Consider the following 17982-nt stretch of genomic DNA (forward strand, 5'->3'; position numbering starts at 1 on the left):
TATAACTGCACTTCATTGAGCGAGTCTCAGTCTCCATTATTTTTTTAGGCCAATTAAAATAACATGTATATTGTCCCCTCCCTCATCCATTTTTGGCAATTTGTTCAAGCTAGTGGTAGTAATACCGTCAAAAATATCAGGGCCTCCACATTTTTATGTGTTGACAAAGCCTTTGCAATTGAAATTTTACACAGAAATGAATAGTAAATTTGTAACAAATAATAACTGCTTCCAGACAATATACATGTTATTTATTTTACTTGGCCTTAACAAAAAGGGGGTTCGAGGCTTATTTGGGGATTTTTGTACGGGTGTACCACACTTTCAGATGCTGATTCTACCTACTTGCTGTTTTTACCACCCCATCAGTATACTAGTAACACTTTTTCATAAAAAAAAAACACCCAAAAAATACCCACATTGCCCTAATTGCCTTGGGCGCTTTTAGGGGCACTTGTGGTGGGGTCTCCCCCCGTCAGTCCGAAACATCGTCAATCCGAACCCCTGTCAGTCCGAAAGTCATTTTTGAAAGAAACAAATTTTGCATAATTTCAGAAAAGGAACTTTTTACAAAGACGCTCATTTCAGAAAAAGACTACTTTTTATAAAGACATCATTTCAGAAAAAGGCGACTTTTTTAAAAGGATATCATTTCAGTAAAGGTGATTTTTTTAAAAGATGTCATTTGAGAAAAGGCAACTTTTTATTCAGAAAAAAAAAATATTTAAAGACATTTAAAAATTGGTGACTTTTTATATAAAAAGAAATCATTTCAGAAAAAAGCGACTCTTTTTAAAGACGTCATTCCAAAAAAAAAGGTGGTTTTAAAAAACATTATTTTAGAAAAGGTGACTTAAAAAATGACATCATTTCAGAAAAAGGCAACTTTTTCAAAAAGAGACGCTCATTTCAGAAAAAGGTTGACTTTTAAAAAGATGTCATTTGAGAAAAAGGCTACATTTTATAAAAAGATGTCATTTCATAAAAGGCGATTTTTTTTTTTTTTTTTAAATACGCCATTTTAGAAAAGGCAACTTTTTGGAAAGATGTCATTTTAAAAAGACGTGATTTCAGAAAAAGCGACCTTTTTTAAAAGACATTTCAGAAAAAGGTGACTTTTTAAAAAGATGTCATTTGAGAAAAAGGCTACTTTTATTTTTAAAAGATGTCATTTTCAGAAAAAGGCGACTTTTAAGACATTTTAGAAAAAGGCGGCTATTTTAAAAAGACATTTCAGACCTTTTTAAAAGACATCATTTCAGAAAAAAGTAACTTTTAAAAGACATTTCAGAAAAAGGCGGCTGATTTCGAAAAAACACGACTTTTTAAGACATTTCAGAAAAAAAATGACTTTTTAAAGACGTCATTTCAGGAAAAAACAACTTTAAAGACGTCATTTCAGAAAAAGGTGACTTTTTAAAAGACATTTCAGAAAAAGACAGCTGTTTTAAAAAGACATTTTGTAAAAAGCAACTTTTTTAAAGACATTTCAGAAAAAAAATGTGACTTTATAAAGACGCCATTTCAGAAAAATGCGACTTTTTAAAAACGTCTTTTTAGGGAAAAGGCGACTTTTTTAAAAAGACGTCATTTCAGAAAAAAAGCGACTTTTTAAAAAATATCATTTCAGAAAAAGCGACCTTTTAAAGACATTTCAGAAAAAAGGTGACTTTTAAAAGATGTCATTTGAAAAAGGCTACTTTTTATTTTAAAAGATGTCATTTGAAAAAAAGGCTACTTTTTATTTTAAAAGATGTCATTTCAGAAAAAGGTAACTTTTAAAAGACATTTCAGAAAAAGGCGGCTGTTTTAAAAAAGACATTTCGAAAAAACACGACTTTTTAAAAGACATTTCAGAAAAAAATGACTTTTTAAAGATGTCATTTCAGAAAAAGGTGACTTTTTAAAGAGACCTCAGAAAAGAGGCTTTTTTAAAGATGTCATTTCAGAAAAAAAAGCGACTTTTTGACGTCATATCAGAAAAAAGCGACTTTTTTAAAAAGTAGTCATAAAAAAAAAATTTGACTTTTTTTAAAGACGTCATGTCAGGAAAAAAAACCAGAGTAGCAGACATTTCAAAAAAGCGACTTTTTATAAAGACACCATTTCAGAAAAATGTCACTTTTTAAAGACGTCATTTAGGGAAAAGGCGACTTTTTAAAAAAGATGTCATTTCAGAAAAGAAGAAACTTTTAAAAAAGATGTAATTTCAGAAAAAGGCGACTTTTTTTAAAAAGACGTCATTTCAGAAAAAAGGCGACTTTAGTAAAAAGACATTTCAGAAAAAAAGTGATTTTTTCAATGATATTCTTAAAAAATGTGACTTTTTAAAGACGTCATTTAGGGAAAAGGCGACTTTTTAAAAAAGATGTCATTTCAGAAAAGAAGAAACTTTTTAAAAAAGACGTAATTTTAGAAAAAGGCGACTTTCTTTAAAAAGACGTCATTTCAGAAAAAAGGCGACTTTAGTAAAAAGACATTTCAGAAAAAAAGTGATTTTTTCAATGATATCTTAAAAAATGTGACTTTTTAAAGACGTCATTTCAGGGAAAAGGCAATTTTTTTAAAGATACCATTTCAGAAAAAGGCGACTTTTTTAAAGATGTCATTTCAGAAAACAAAAAAGCAAGACTTCCTTTTCGGCAGAACCCCAAAAGTCCGAAACCATGTCAGTCCGAAACCCGCTAAACACAGGGCTAAACAAAAACGACTTAGATGAAAAAAAAAGACGGCATTATATTAAGTTTAGAAAAAAAGGTTAGGCCTACTTTTTTTTTTTTATAAAGACGTATTTTTAGAAAAAGGCTACTTTTCATAAAAAAAGCAACCTTTTAAATTAAAAACGACTTTTAGTAAAAATTATTTTTGTCGGAACCCCATCAGTCTAAAACCCCACACCGTTTTTGTAAAAAAAAAATTATAAAGACTTTAGTTTTAGAAAAAGGCTTAACATTGACAAAAAAGAGATAGTGAAATTTCCGATTCACACCTTTAAAATATGGCCTAGCCTAAAATGGATTTTTTATTTACAAATAGGCCTATGGCCTAGCTCTAAAATTGCCTTGCACTTGCTTTTTCACTGAGAAAGAACACTGATCGAAACCGTTAAACTATAGGCCTAGGCCTAAGCTGATCCAAATAAATTGCATTTCGGCTACACACAAGGCATGTAGGCCTACCGTATCATTTTTTGAACTTCGGCCGTTACAATTTACAACTCTCATTGTACTGATTCCTTATTTAGGCCTACTCAAACTTTCAAAAATAGGGTTTTACATAATTTATACAGTACAAGTTGGAATAGACATGTAGTCTTGTAGACGTAGGCCTGGTATTCGTGCATTTGCTATGCCTATGCGTATGCATGAGGCTTGGCAAAGCCAAAGCCAGGCTTGTTTTTAATATAAATTGCTTTAAAAAAAAGTTGCCATTTATATTATACGAAGGCTCAGCATCGGGGCCTATAATTCATATCCACAACGAGGAAGTTCTAATATTTAAAAGCCTAAAAACTGGCATCAAAACCAGACGCGTGAACATGGTGAAACGGGTGAAAAAACTCAAAACATAATTGATTGGGAACTGTTTCGCTAGTATGAGCGCGTCACCCACAAGTACTTGGCCAGATCTGGTGAAATAATTACTGGGCCAGTCAAAGTCGGCTGGCACTAGGCACAGATCCGGCACAATTGCGAGCCCAATACGTAGCGCGCTAGTAGTTGCCCAGTACTAGCCGACTTTGTCTTGCCCAGTGCTAGCGCTGACTTTTTCTAGCCCAGTACTGGTGCTAGTACTGGGCGAGTGATAAAGCGGCTTATTACTGGCCCAGTACTGGTAGAAGTTAGCTGTGTTATACCTCTGTGTTAAGATCGAAAAAATTATACTTTTGAGGTTGTGTTTCCTTTACGCCTTGCTGCATACGCACCTGGTACCCCAGACAAACAAGAACCTAGACCTATAACTTTGGTTTGCGTAGTGAAGTCAACACTGCTTAGCAACGATTTTGACAAGGACGCAACCCGGCGGGGGAACCCGGACGCAAACAAGCAGACATGTTCGCGTCTGCAGAACATGTTGCGTTTGACGCGGGCGATAACGGCGCAGCAATCACGCAAACAATCGCGTTTTTCGTTCCAGACATGAACGCTTATTTCTCCGCGTCCGACCACCCGACCAAAATCACCTTGGATACGTGGCTTCACCTACTGCCATGGTTAGGGATGGGCAGTTACAGGTCTAGGTGGTATGTCTATGCCTGGTACGGCGTAAGCACATAGGCGTAAGGAATCGCATCCTCTCATCCGCATGTCTCTTGACCCGCTCGACCTAAATAGGACCAAACAATATTTACGCAGATGATTAAATGGGGATTTATCATGTTTATAGGGCAAACAAGGCCGGGCCTACCTTTTTGGAGGCCCCGGGCACTATTTGGAGGCTCCCAAACTCACCGTGAAGAAGGCATGTACACTCAAGTGGTCAAGTTTTGGTTTAAATAAGGAGCGATCGACAGTAGCGGCGGAAGCACATAAGAGGGACGAGCATCGAGCATATTTTGTTTTTAATGGGACATTTGCGCGCGGAGCGGGGAAAAATGTCAATTTCAGACAATTTGTAGCCCCCAAATGAAGATGCATTTTTAAAGGGCTAGCGAGTGCATGCCTGATTTTTGCTTTTTTTTATTATATTTTGGTCCAAAATATGGTCACGGTGTTTTCGGGCAAAAAAGGAACATGCACGGGACAATTTGGAGGCCCTGGACCCGGGCCCATCTGGCCCAATGGTAATCCAGCCCTGCAGGGCGAACAACGTGGTTCTGTGGCGCATGAGTGCATGCTCTTTTTGTGCAAACAAAAAGGCTGGAATTCTTTGCAAAACGCCAAAATTGTCAAAAGTAGTTTTTTATGGACCTTTGTTTGTCTCGGAATTATCATTACCCTCCCGTACCTGGATTCATGTGTCAAGTATGGGCTGCAGAAGCCATTTTGTTATTTTAGCCAGTCGGTTGTTTTCCCCCTCCCGAGGTAAACATCGTGCAAATGGGCCGGAAATGACACCCTGTTTGATTATTTGAGTGCAGAAACCGATGCTCCCTTCTGACGCCTTAAAAGAGGCCAAAATGACAACGGATTACAATACATCCATATTTCGCAAAGCATGACGGGGCTAGTCTGCTTAAAGTAATTTCGGGTTAACCGTTTACGAGGACCCTGCCCAGGGGAAGTTATTATTGCAATTTCAAGAACAAACTTTTGTTTTATGAACATACCTGTTACCGTGAACTTATGATGAACTTGGCCTACTTTTTTTTTGTAAAAAAAAAAAATCGAAATCCGGTCACGAATAAGACTTCTTGTGTTCTTTGAGCTATTGCTTTTCAAATTTTCGTACACGAAACGCTATAAAGACTGAATGCGTCACAAGATATAGGTATTTTTTTGCACCGATCATGCTGGTGGGGATGGGGGGGGGGAGACTTAACTTGGGGAAATTTTCCAATGGGAATTCTAAATTTCCAATCGATTGGGGGCACATGCCCCCACCCCCTATGACGCTACGCCTATACGCCACTAGTTATAAGGGATGCTGTTGATATTCAAGATGCGCGTGCGTTTGCATTGGACCATTCCAGTGGAGATCTATAGCCTACACCCCTATGGAAGACAAGACCTTATAGGCTACTCTCCCACATAGGGAGTGTCACTAAATTTCAAATGGAGCCCATTCAGGCAACCCCCTTTGAGATCAAGAACTTGATTGAGATCATGTCTTCCATAGGCGGTGTACCATGGATTTCAACTAGAATAGCCCATTTGTTTGATGTTTATGCGTGTGTTTATTTGTGTTCGTGAAGAAATAAAGGTTCTAAAGTTGTCCTCTCAGGAGAACCCTTTTAGGTTCTCTAAAGAACCAAAAATGGTTCAAAAACCGTCGAAAATGGCCCCAAACATGTACTTTAGAGAATCTTTAAGGGTTCTCCAAAATTAAAGAACCTTTTTATTTTGAGAGGTTCAAGAGGGAGGGTTATCCTGAGAGGACACAAAGGTTCTATTTAGAACCTTTATTTCTTAGAGTGTGGGTGCTTGTTTTCTCTGCTTAGTGCAAAATTTAAACAAAATCCGAAAACGAAACAAAAAGCTTTGAATCCTATAGCATGGTGAGTTCAGAAAGTCGTATAGGTCTATACGGCTAGTATATACATTGCAGTTCCATGCCTGCAAACAAGTCTAACCAATTCTAACCCAGACCTCATTCATGAATACCAGGCTATCACACAGCATAATTCATTCTCAACATTATGTTTCTTTTCTAATATATTACATCGTAAATTCACCGATCCAGAGCCCTATTAACTATAACAAATCACATGCTTTTAAAGTCCACATCTACCAACGACATTGTCAAAATTTCATAAAAATATACCTTTGAAGTTTTATTACTGTATTGGAATCACACAAATATTAGTTAAACGAATATTGGATATAAACATATACAATTTTGTTCAATATCGTTATTTGAGCTTTTAACATTGAAATTTGCTAGTATGCTGGATATTATCCTCATGTCGCATACAAGGCATTAAAATCTCCGGTGTATCATTAACTGTGTCATGACTGGTATGTTCAATGCAGGAGAACCCGGCCCCCTCTCCCCGACCTGGATAGGGTAAATGTGTGAAGAAGTCAAGGGGCAGAACGCTCGTAAGAGATGCATATAACACGGGTCGTAATTCATGTGGTTGCCGGGTCTCATGCTCGTAAAAATCATACACAGATATGGGTCGCTGACTTGTGCGTGTTTGCAATGTTGGTTGGGTTGATATAATTATTTGCATCGATGGAAAAATTGAGCAATTTTGTTTCAATTTTGAAAAAAAAAGTGAAAATCTATATTCCAAAGGGATGTTTTAATGCATGTTTTGGGCAGCTTATGATTAAATAAATGGCACAATTGACATTTGAATCGTGTTTTTCCGTTTTATGTGTTTGTTTAGGTCTGTTTGTTGTATAGTTTAACAAGCTACCGTGAAATGATCTTGAAATACTAGTAGCTATAGAAATAAATATCCTGATTTTCAAGTTGGTCCCGTGCATAATGTGCGCTACGCTCTACGCATGCATGCATGCTATCTACCGTAGATAGCAACAGCAGTGCAATGATAATGGTGCGATTAACTATATGACATAGCTTGAAATCCAGATTCTCAAGTTGGTAACGGTGCAGACGTGTGCGAATAAACATCATGCATGTTGCGCTAACACTTACGCATGCATGTGTGCTATCTACCGTAGATAGCAACATCATGTCCTTCTATTGCTGGGGTAAACGTCTAAATACACATACCGAACAGCCAGTGGTAAAAACGTTGAAAAATCGGTGTATCGTTCGTGTAAGTGAATACCAAACAAATCCCAACTCTAATCCCTAACCCTAAATCCTAACCCTAACTCTAATCCTATTTATTAGTATTTCGTGCTCTCTTACACTAAGGATAAACCGAAAAATCATTATATGAAATTTTCGATTTTCCTGTTTTAGTTTACTCTTCATTTATAGAAGTGAATGTTAGCCATTTTGCTTTAAAAGAGTACTTAAAATACAGTAATCAATCTATAGAGTTAATTTACCTGCGTAACATTTGCGCAATTAAAATGCACTTTAAAATGAGGAGGCTCGTACCAAAGCACTCCTTTTCTAAATCGACAATAAGTTTCAGGTTTAAAATGTCCAATTAGAAAAAAAACCAACTAGTGGCAAATGGTGGTCATAGACCACAAACCTAGCTGGGGCGTGTTGGTGTTGTGGAGGTATCTGACCCCTGCAAAATGTTCCAAAAATTTTCCCCTGGTCATGAGGTTTGTTGTCATCGAGTTTGAGTCCCGTATTCCTTACAGATGTCCAGAAAATGCAATTTTGATATTTGACCCCAGATGACCTTTGACCTGACCCCTGCAAAATGTTCCAAATATGTTCCCCTGGTCATCAAGTTTGTTGTCACCAAGTTTGAGCCCCGTACCCCTTACAGATGTCCAGAAAATAAATAAGATTTGACCTCTGCATGACCTTTGACCTGACCCCTGCAAAATGTTCCCCTGATCATGAGATATGTTGTCACAGAGTTTGGGCCCCATAACCCTTACAGATATCCAGAAAATGAAATTATAAAATTTGACCTCAGATAACCTTTGACCTGACTCCTGCAAAGTGTTCCAAAATGTCCCCTGATCATTAAGTTTGTTGTCACCAAGTCTGAGCCCCGTAGCCCTTACAGATGTCCAGGAAATTCATTTCTAAAATTTGACCTCTGCATGACCTTTGACCTGACCTGTTCAAATTGTTCCCTGGTCATGAGATTTGTTGTCACCGAGTTTGAGCCTCATACCCCTTACAGATGTCCAGATAATGCAATTGTAAGATTTTGCCCCTTTAATGACCTTTGACCCCAATTCTGTATGCAAGTTCTTGGCGTGGGGTATAGCTGATGCATATATGCAAATGACATCATTGTACTATATAATATGTGGCAGAAGAAGCATTTTGAAGGTATTTGGTTAAATACAGGAAATGCCCCCTTAATGACCATTTGCCCCAATTCTGTTTAGACCCTATGGGCGCTGGATATAGCCAATACATATGTGCAAGTTACGTAATTGTAGGGTGTAACCTGTAGGAGGAGAAGCATTTTGAAGTTATTGCCAGAAAGAAGAAAGATCGGATAGCATTACAGTACCTAGCTGGGGGTGTAAACCCCCCAGCTAGGTAATAAAGATGTCTATTTTTCATGTTATTTAAATGCACTGTTCTAAACAGCCAAAGGAGTTCCTTTTTATGGGTCAGAAGTCCACTTTTGTATCCGACCGTTTGGTGTTGGTTTTTTGTTGGGAGTGGGTGGCATGAATTAAATCAATGAAAGAAGTATATAGTTACGAGTATCTTCTTTTTTGTCGAAATAATACTCGTTTTTCTTTCTTACCTAGCCGGGACACCGGCTAGGTCTTGTGATGCTATCGGATCTTTCTTCTTTCTTCTTCTGCTTCTTTCTTCTGGCAACAAATTTCAAAATGCTTCTTCTCTTACATGTTACATCCTACAATGACGTCACTTGCACATATGCATCGGCTATATCCAGTGTCTATAGGATATTCACAAATTTGGGGTCAAAGGTCATTAAGGGGTCATTTCCGGTATAAAACCAAATATCTTCAAAATGCTTCTTCTCCTACATGTTACATCATATAATGACGTCACTTTCACATATGCATCGGCTATATCCAGTGCCTATAAATTATTCACAGAATTTGGGTCAAAGGTCATTAAGGGGTCATTTCCGGTCTGAAAGCTAAAAATATTCAAAAAATCACTGTCTATACAAATTACATAGCAGAGTGTTGTCATTAGCACACATGCATTGCTATTAACCAGGGTCTTTGGGGTGTCTACAGGTTTGGGGTCAAAGGTCATTAAGGGGTCGCTTCCAGTAAAAAACCAAAAATCATCAAATATGTTCATTTTTTTATATCTCAAAACGTAACAAGACCAGAGTGACATAAATTTCATATATGCATTAGTGATACCTGATGTATGCACGGTATTTTTATTTTTTTGGTCAAAGGTCATTTAGACGTCATTTCCGGTTTTAAGCTAAATAACTTCAAGAATTTTTATCTCCATAACTAAGCATAGTAGATTTGTTTAATTTAAACTGTAACAATGCATTTTCTCGGTGTATATGAGGTTTTTTTTATATTGGGGTCAAAGGTCATTAAGGAGGTCAAAACGTCAAATTTGCAAAAAATGTTTAAAATTACGGAAAAGTAGCTGTATCTCAGCCTATGGAAAACGGATAAAGCCCCTACATGCTACAGTGATGCACCATTAATGGTGTGAGATGTCCATAATAGCCGGTCAAAGGTCAAACTTTAAGTTAAGACTGGCATTTCCGGCCCGGCTAGGTCCAGATCTGTAACCAGATCTAGTTCTTTCTTTCTTTCTTTCTTCTTCTTCTGTCAACACTATGATCAGCCATCGTAGCCACATGCTTTCAGGCATGTTGACCATACTTGGTCAGTATAACCGTTTGGTGGTGCCACAGATGTCACATGATCAACTTCCGGTCAAATGTCATCCACTTCCGGTCAATGGCCAAAACTTGGATTTTCACTAAAAATGCTACTCCTCCCACATATTACATAGCACCGTGACGTCACTTACACACATGCATCATCTATAGCCAGTGTCTAAAAGTTATACCACAAAATTGGAATCAAAGGTCATTAAGGGTCACTTCCGGTAAAGTCTGAAAAATTTGTAAAAATATTCAAAAAATCACTGTCTTTACAAATTACATAGCAGAGAGTCGCCATTAGCACACATGCATTGCTATTACCTAGGGTCTTTAGGATGCCTACAGTTTTGGGGTCAAAGGTCATTAAGGGGTTACTTCCGGTCAAAAACCAAAATTATCAAAAAGTTTAAATTTTTTTTTATCTCAAAATGTAAACAAACCAGAGTAATATACCCATCATACATGAATTAGTGTTACATGGTGTATGCATGGTATTTTTTTTTATTTTGGGGTCAAAGGTCATTAAGGGTAACTTCCTGTTTTAGCTAAATAACTTCAAGAATTTTTATCTCAACAACTAAACATAGTAGAATTTTTTAATTAAAAGTGGAACAATGCATTTTGTCGTTGTATATAAGGTTTTATTTTCATTGAGGTCAAAGGTCATTAAAGGGGTCAAAAGGTCAATCATAAATTTAAAAAATCATAATCCATGTATAAGTTCCGATAAAGCTGAAAATTCACCAGGAATATTCCTTATGACATCCTAAGCACTATGTAATATTTTTGCGGGGTCAAAGGTAATTAAGGGATCACTTCCGGTTCTCACAGATTCGGAGTCATAACTCATTTGTCACTGCTGGCTGTGCATCCTCGCGGTCGCAGGCGAACGCAATCAGATCTCGTTTACATTATTGATTTTTATTTAGGGTCAAAGGTTATGAGGGGTCACTTCCGGTGTTAAACAAAATACCTTCTAAAATACCTGGCGGTTGTGCATGCTCGCGGTCGCAGGCGACCGCAACCAGATCTAGTTCTTCTTCTTACACAGCCGTGACGTTAGTCACGGCTGTGTCTTTTTTCTTACAGGTTCTTTCTTCTTTCTTCTTTCTTCTGCCGACCACTTTATTTGCTCTAGCACTTACATGCTTACACCGATTTTGACCTAACTTGGTCACAACTATCATTGACCATGCCCCTACATGTCATATGAAACTCGTGGGGTCAAAGGTCACGCAGGGGTCATAGGGGTCAAAAACGTTATTTCAACTCAAAATGCTTCTTCTCTCACAGATTACGCAGGACAGTGACACCACTTGCACACATGCATTATTATTACCCAGTGTCTATGGGGTCCTCACAGATTTGGGGTCAAAGGTCATTAAGGGGTCACTTCCGGAAAAAACGAAAAACCTTCAAAAAATTTTATTTGCTAAGAAAAACATAGGACAGTAACGGTATGTTCACACATAAATTGTGGTTACCCTGTGTATATGTGGTATTTTTTTATTTAGGGTCAAAGGTCATTAAGGGGCCACTTCGGGTATAAAACGAAATACCCTTAAATTGCTTCTTCTCCCACAAATTACGTAGGAAAGTGACGCCACTTGCACACATGCATTGTTATTACCCAGTGTCTATGGGGTCCTCACAGATTTGGGGTCAAAGGTCATTATGTGGTCACTTCCGGTATAAAACGAAAAACATTCAAAAAATTTTATTAGCTAAGAAAAACGTAGGACAGTAACGGTATGTTCACACATGAATTGGGGTTACCCAATTCATATGTGGTATTTTTTTACTTGGGGTCAAAGGTCATTAAGGGGTCACTTCCGGTCTGAGACGAAAACCTTCAAAATGCACCTTCTGCCACAAATAACAGCAAAGTGGTGCCACGTACACCCATGCATTGACATTAGCCAATGTCTATGGGTGTTTTCATAAATTTTGGGGTCAAAGGTCATTAAGGGGTCACCACACGGCTGTGTTCGTGGGTTAGACCACAGCTAAGTCTAGTTGCACATCCGCCATCGGCGATGTGCATTCTTTTTACCGCGTTCTTCTTCTTCTTCTTCTTTCTTCTGTCAACACTATGATCAGCCATCGTAGCCACATGCTTTCAGGCATGTTGACCATACTTGGTCAGTATAACCGTTTGGTGGTGCCACAGATGTCACATGATCAACTTCCGGTCAAATGTCATCCACTTCCGGTCAATGGCCAAAACTTGGATTTTCACTAAAAATGCTACTCCTCCCACATATTACATAGCACCGTGACGTCACTTACACACATGCATCATCTATAGCCAGTGTCTAAAAGTTATACCACAAAATTGGAATCAAAGGTCATTAAGGGTCACTTCCGGTAAAAGTCTGAAAAATTTGTAAAAATATTCAAAAAATCACTGTCTTTACAAATTACATAGCAGAGAGTCGCCATTAGCACACATGCATCGCTACTAGCTAGGGTCTTTAGGATGCCTACAGTTTTGGGGTCAAAGGTCATTAAGGGGTTACTTCCGGTCAAAAACCAAAATTATCAAAAAAGTTACAAAAATTTTTATCTCAAAATGTAAACAAACCAGAGTAATATACCCATCATACATGAATTAGTGTTACATGATGTATGCATGGTATTTTTATTTTGGGGGTCAAAGGTCATTAAGGGGTCACTTCCTGTTTTTAGCTAAATAACTTCAAGAATTTTTATCTCGACAACTAAACATAGTAGAATTTTTTAATTAAAATTGGAACAATGCATTTTGTCGGTGTACATAAGGTTTTTTTTTTCATTGAAGTCAAAGGTCATTAAAGGGGTCAAAAGGTCAATCATAAATTTAAAAAAATCAAAATCCATGTATAAGTTCCGATTAAGCTGAAATTCACCAGGAATGGTTATGAGGCGTCACTTCCGGTGTTAAACAAAATACCTTCTAAAATACCTGGCGGTTGTGCATGCTCGCGGTCGCAGGCGACCGCAACCATATCTAGTTCTTCTTCTGTCAACACTATGATCAGCCATCGTAGCCACATGCTTTCAGGCATGTTGACCATACTTGGTCAGTATAACCGTTTGGTGGTGCCACAGATGTCACATGATCAACTTCCGGTCAAATGTCATCCACTTCCGGTCAATGGCCAAAACTTGGATTTTCACTAAAATGCTACTCCTCCCACATATTACATAGCACCGTGACGTCACTTACACACATGCATCATCTATAGCCAGTGTCTAAAAGTTATACCACAAAATTGGAATCAAAGGTCATTAAGGGGTCACTTCCGGTAAAAGTCTGAAAAATTTGTAAAAAATATTCAAAAAATCACTGTCTTTACAAAATACATAGCAGAGAGTCGCCATTAGCACACATGCATCGCTATTATCTAGGGTCTTTAGGATGCCTACAGTTTTGGGGTCAAAGGTCATTAAGGGGTTACTTCCGGTCAAAAACCAAAATTATCAAAAAGTTTAAATTTTTTTATCTCAAAATGTAAACAAACCAGAGTAATATACCCATCATACATGAATTAGTGTTACATGGTGTATGCATGGTATTTTTTATTTTGGGGGTCAAAGGTCATTAAGGGGTAACTTCCTGTTTTAGCTAAATAACTTCAAGAATTTTTATCTCAACAACTAAACATAGTAGAATTTTTTAATTAAAAGTGGAACAATGCATTTTGTCGTTGTATATAAGGTTTTATTTTCATTGAGGTCAAAGGTCATTAAAGGGGTCAAAAGGTCAATCATAAATTTAAAAAATCATAATCCATGTATAAGTTCCGATAAAGCTGAAAATTCATCAGGACTATTCCTTATGACATCCTAAGCACTATGTAATATTTTTGCGGGGTCAAAGGTAATTAAGGGATCACTTCCGGTTCTCACAGATTCGGAGCCATAACTCATTTGTCACTGCTGGCTGTGCATCCTCGCGGTCGCAGGCGAACGCAATCAGATCTCGTTTACATTATTGATTTTTATTTAGGGTCAAAGGTTATGAGGGGTCACTTCCGGTGTTGAACAAAATACCTTCTAAAATACCTGGCGGTTGTGCATGCTCGCGGTCGCAGGCGACCGCAGCCAGATCTTGTTCTGCTTCTTTCTTCTGGCAACAAATTTCAAAATGCTTCTTCTCCTACATGTTACATCCTACAATGACGTCACTTGCACATATGCATCGGCTATATCCAGTGTCTATAGGGTGTTCACAAATTTGGGGTCAAAGGTCATTAAGGGGTCATTTCCGGTATAAAACCAAATATCTTCAAAATGCTTCTTCTTCCACAAATTACATGTGATGGTGACATGCTTAGGTCATGTGACTTGACTTTGGTCGGTGTCTATAGGGTGTTCACAGATAAGGGGTCAAAGGTCATTAAGGGGGTCATTCCCGGTCTGAAAGCTAAAAATATTCAAAAATCACTGTTTTTACAAATTACATAGCAGAGTGTTGTCATTAGCACACATGCATTGCTACTAACCAGGGTCTTTGGGGTGTCTAATGTTCCGGGGTCAAAGGTCATTAAGGGGTCGCTTCTGGTCAAAAACCAAAAATCATCAAATATGTTCATTTTTTTATCTCAAAACGTAACCAGACCAGAGTGACATAAACTACATATATGCATTAGTGTTACTCGATGTATGCACGGTATTTTTATTATTTTGGTCAAAGGTCATTTAGACGTCATTTCCGGTTTTAAGCTAAATAACTTCAAGAATTTTTATCTCCATAACTAAGCATAGTAGATTTTTTAAATTGAAACTGTAACAATGCATTTTCGCAGTGTATATAAGTTTTTTTTTGTATTGGGGTAAAAGGTCATTAAGGAGGTCAAAACGTCAAAAAAAAAAAAAAATGTTTAAAATTACGGAAAAGTAGCTGTATCTCAGCCTATGGAAGACGGATAAAGCCCTACATGCTACAGTGACGCACCATTATTGGTATGAGATGTCCATAAACTTTAAGACTGGCATTTCCGGCTCCGGCTAGGTCCAGATCTGTAACCAGATCTAGTTCTTCATTTAATGTTTGTAACGACTGTGTTAATTAAACGACACACGAAAGAAATACATATCAAGACACAGACTATAAGATGGCAAGTTCTTTATAATATTTATTTACAACAAGAAAACAGCACATTGAATGAGTTCTTCTGCCATCACATCAACATAAGCTGTTTGTCCCGGATTCCCTGTCAGTTGCGGTACTGTGATTTTTCACCGAAGGTTATAAGGGAGTTAGTGAAATCTGCAGTGGCATAGCGACGAGAGGGGTGGGGGGGGGCAAGGGGGGCACGTGCCCTGGGCGCCACCCTTAGAGAGGGGGCGCCGAATTGACCAATAATCATTTGAAAGATCAATTTAAGACCGATATTCAACTTCATTAAAATTAATTAATTTGTGCAAATTATCGCACGTTCCGCGCGTATTGTTTCACTGAAGAATTGGGGAGGGGCGCCATTATGTATCCTTAGCCCTGGGCGACACAACCCCAGCTACGCCACTGTAAATCTGGGCCCGGGCCCGAGGGGCTGGGCAAAAACGTATGACGGTTTTGTATTTTTAGCCTAAAATAGCGAGTTTTCGGTTGGGGAGTCCAAGTGGGGAATTTCCATGCAAACAAGTCAATATGTGAAGTAAAGCCGAAAAATGTTAGTCACCCCGATGCTGGCCCGTGATATTTAAGATTTTGAGGCCTTTTTTAACCCCCTTGAAATTTGCAAGTTGCATTGCCCCCCCCCCCCACCTCCCCCTTGTTAATACTGTTAATACTTAATATGTATTTTTCGCATAATGGCATTTAAATGGTATAAAAACTCATATTCCACATAACTAGCGTATTTACTTTTTGAGATGTGTTTTTTGAATTGATGCTACTGAAGTATATTCCAGTAGATATGATGCTATATTTACTCCAATACTAATGTGATAAAATTAGACAATTCACCTTTAAACGACAAGTATAGAGTATAACTCATGTTTGAACTTAGCTGTCTAGAAATGATATAGAGTATAACTCATGTTTGAACTTAGCTGTCTAGAAATGATATAGAGTATAACTCATGTTTGAACTTAGCTGTCTAGAAATGATGTTACAAGCATTTATCATGATTCATTCCAAGGTGTTGATTTCATGGCGTACGTTCACCACACATATCTGATATCCAAAGCAAAAACATCGTATCTGCAATTAGATAACATTGCAGATACAGCGTTTTGACTTGGATGGCGTGTGTTTGGTGTGAGTCAGTCCCAAAGTAAAATGCTGTATCAGTCAGCAGTTAACATAGCAGATACATCGTTTTGACTTGGATGGCGTGTGTTTGGTCTGAGTCAGTCCCAAAGTAAAATGCTGTATCAGTCAGCAGTTAACATAGCAGATACATCGTTTTGACTTGGATGGCGTGTGTTTGGTCTGAGTCAGTCCTGAAGTAAAATGCTGTATCAGTCAGCAGTTAACATAGCAGATACATCGTTTTGACTTGGATGGCGTGTGTTTGGTCTGAGTCAGTCCTGAAGTAAAATGCTGTATCAGTCAGCAGTTAACATAGCAGATACATTTGACTTGACAAACGAATCTGTCCGTCTGATCCAAAAGTAAAATGCAATGGCGGTGGAAGCATTACATTTTAGGGGAGGCAGTGGCGTAGCCAAGGGGGTGGTGGGGGTGGAGGCAAAGGAGAAGCTGCCCCCCACTGTGAGAAGTCTTTACCCCACCTCCCTGTGGGACGCTAGCCGCCGGCCTGATATGTAAGATTTTCAAAGGTTGTCTTGCCCACTCTCTGAAAAATTGCTGAATTTTGAACCAGCCATTTCCAAAAGCAATAACATATCTTGCCATAATATGATATAATCCCCTAAGATGGGCGATTAATTCTGTTTTCGGTCACGTGAAGGATTTAGGGTAGGCCTACCAAGGCAAGATCCAAGTGCTCCCAAGGTATAAAACTCGGCATCTGATTTATATGGCTAGTAGTAGTATAATAGTTGTCTATAGACAACGCAGATAGCTTCTGTGAGATTTTGGCCCAAAATTATGCTACAGGAGCAGATGCTCCAGGAGCATGCTCCTGGAGCATGAATAATCTGGAGTAATATTCTGAGTCCAATAGGAGCATGTTTTGAATCTACACTGCTCCAGGAGCATATTTGTTACGGTATATGCTCCTGGAGCACTGTGCATTCAAATCTTGCTCCTGGAGCATGTGTTATATGCTCCTGGAGCATTGTGCATTCAAAACATTCTCAGCTGGAGCATGCTGGACTTAGAATATTACTCCAGATTATTCATGCTCCCAGCAGCATATGCTCCCGGAGCAGCTGCTCCTGGAGCATAATATAGGGCCAAAATCTCACAGAAGAACGCATATATGCCTTAGGAGGACAGTTCTATGCAAGCAGGTTGTAAGTGCATAGTAATTACAAAGCACTTAAATGATCTTATTACATTCAATCGTCGGTGCCCACCATGATAGAAAAACACGAAATAAGAAAGGATAATTTGTTACAGCAAATTTACACATTTATTCACGAAAAGCTACCGTTATACATGTTACAGGAGATTCAATAATTTCTCCTTTTCTTATGAAAGATCTATTTTTACGGGTGAACCGTGAACCGATCTTGTTTACATCAAATATCATTACACCATGAGGTATACAAGCACTGCCTTTAATTATGGCAGTTAACGTGCGTGCCGCCATCGTAGCTCATAATATTCTCATACTGCTATCTTCAGTAGATAGCAATGGCAGACACTGACGAGTTGTTCTTACGGTATTACTGCTAAATATGTAGCCCTGCATGCATAGCAAAAACTCCATAATATTTAACGTCAACAAACCTAATTTGTTTCTCAAATAGATCACAAAAATGTGTTACTGACATTTCCATCATCTTAAAACAATAAT

At 38.1% G+C, this 17982-nt stretch overlaps 1 long non-coding RNA gene across 1 annotated transcript in view; it reads left to right on the forward strand.

Annotated features, from left to right (window-relative positions):
• The window catches only part of LOC140139898 (uncharacterized), a 280876-nt gene that overhangs the window by 184657 nt on the left and 78237 nt on the right, over positions 1-17982 (forward strand). The gene's annotated exons all lie outside the window — the stretch shown is intronic.

Source organism: Amphiura filiformis, chromosome 18 (assembly GCF_039555335.1).
Source record: "Amphiura filiformis chromosome 18, Afil_fr2py, whole genome shotgun sequence".
In the NCBI taxonomy this organism is placed as follows: domain Eukaryota; kingdom Metazoa; phylum Echinodermata; class Ophiuroidea; order Amphilepidida; family Amphiuridae; genus Amphiura; species Amphiura filiformis.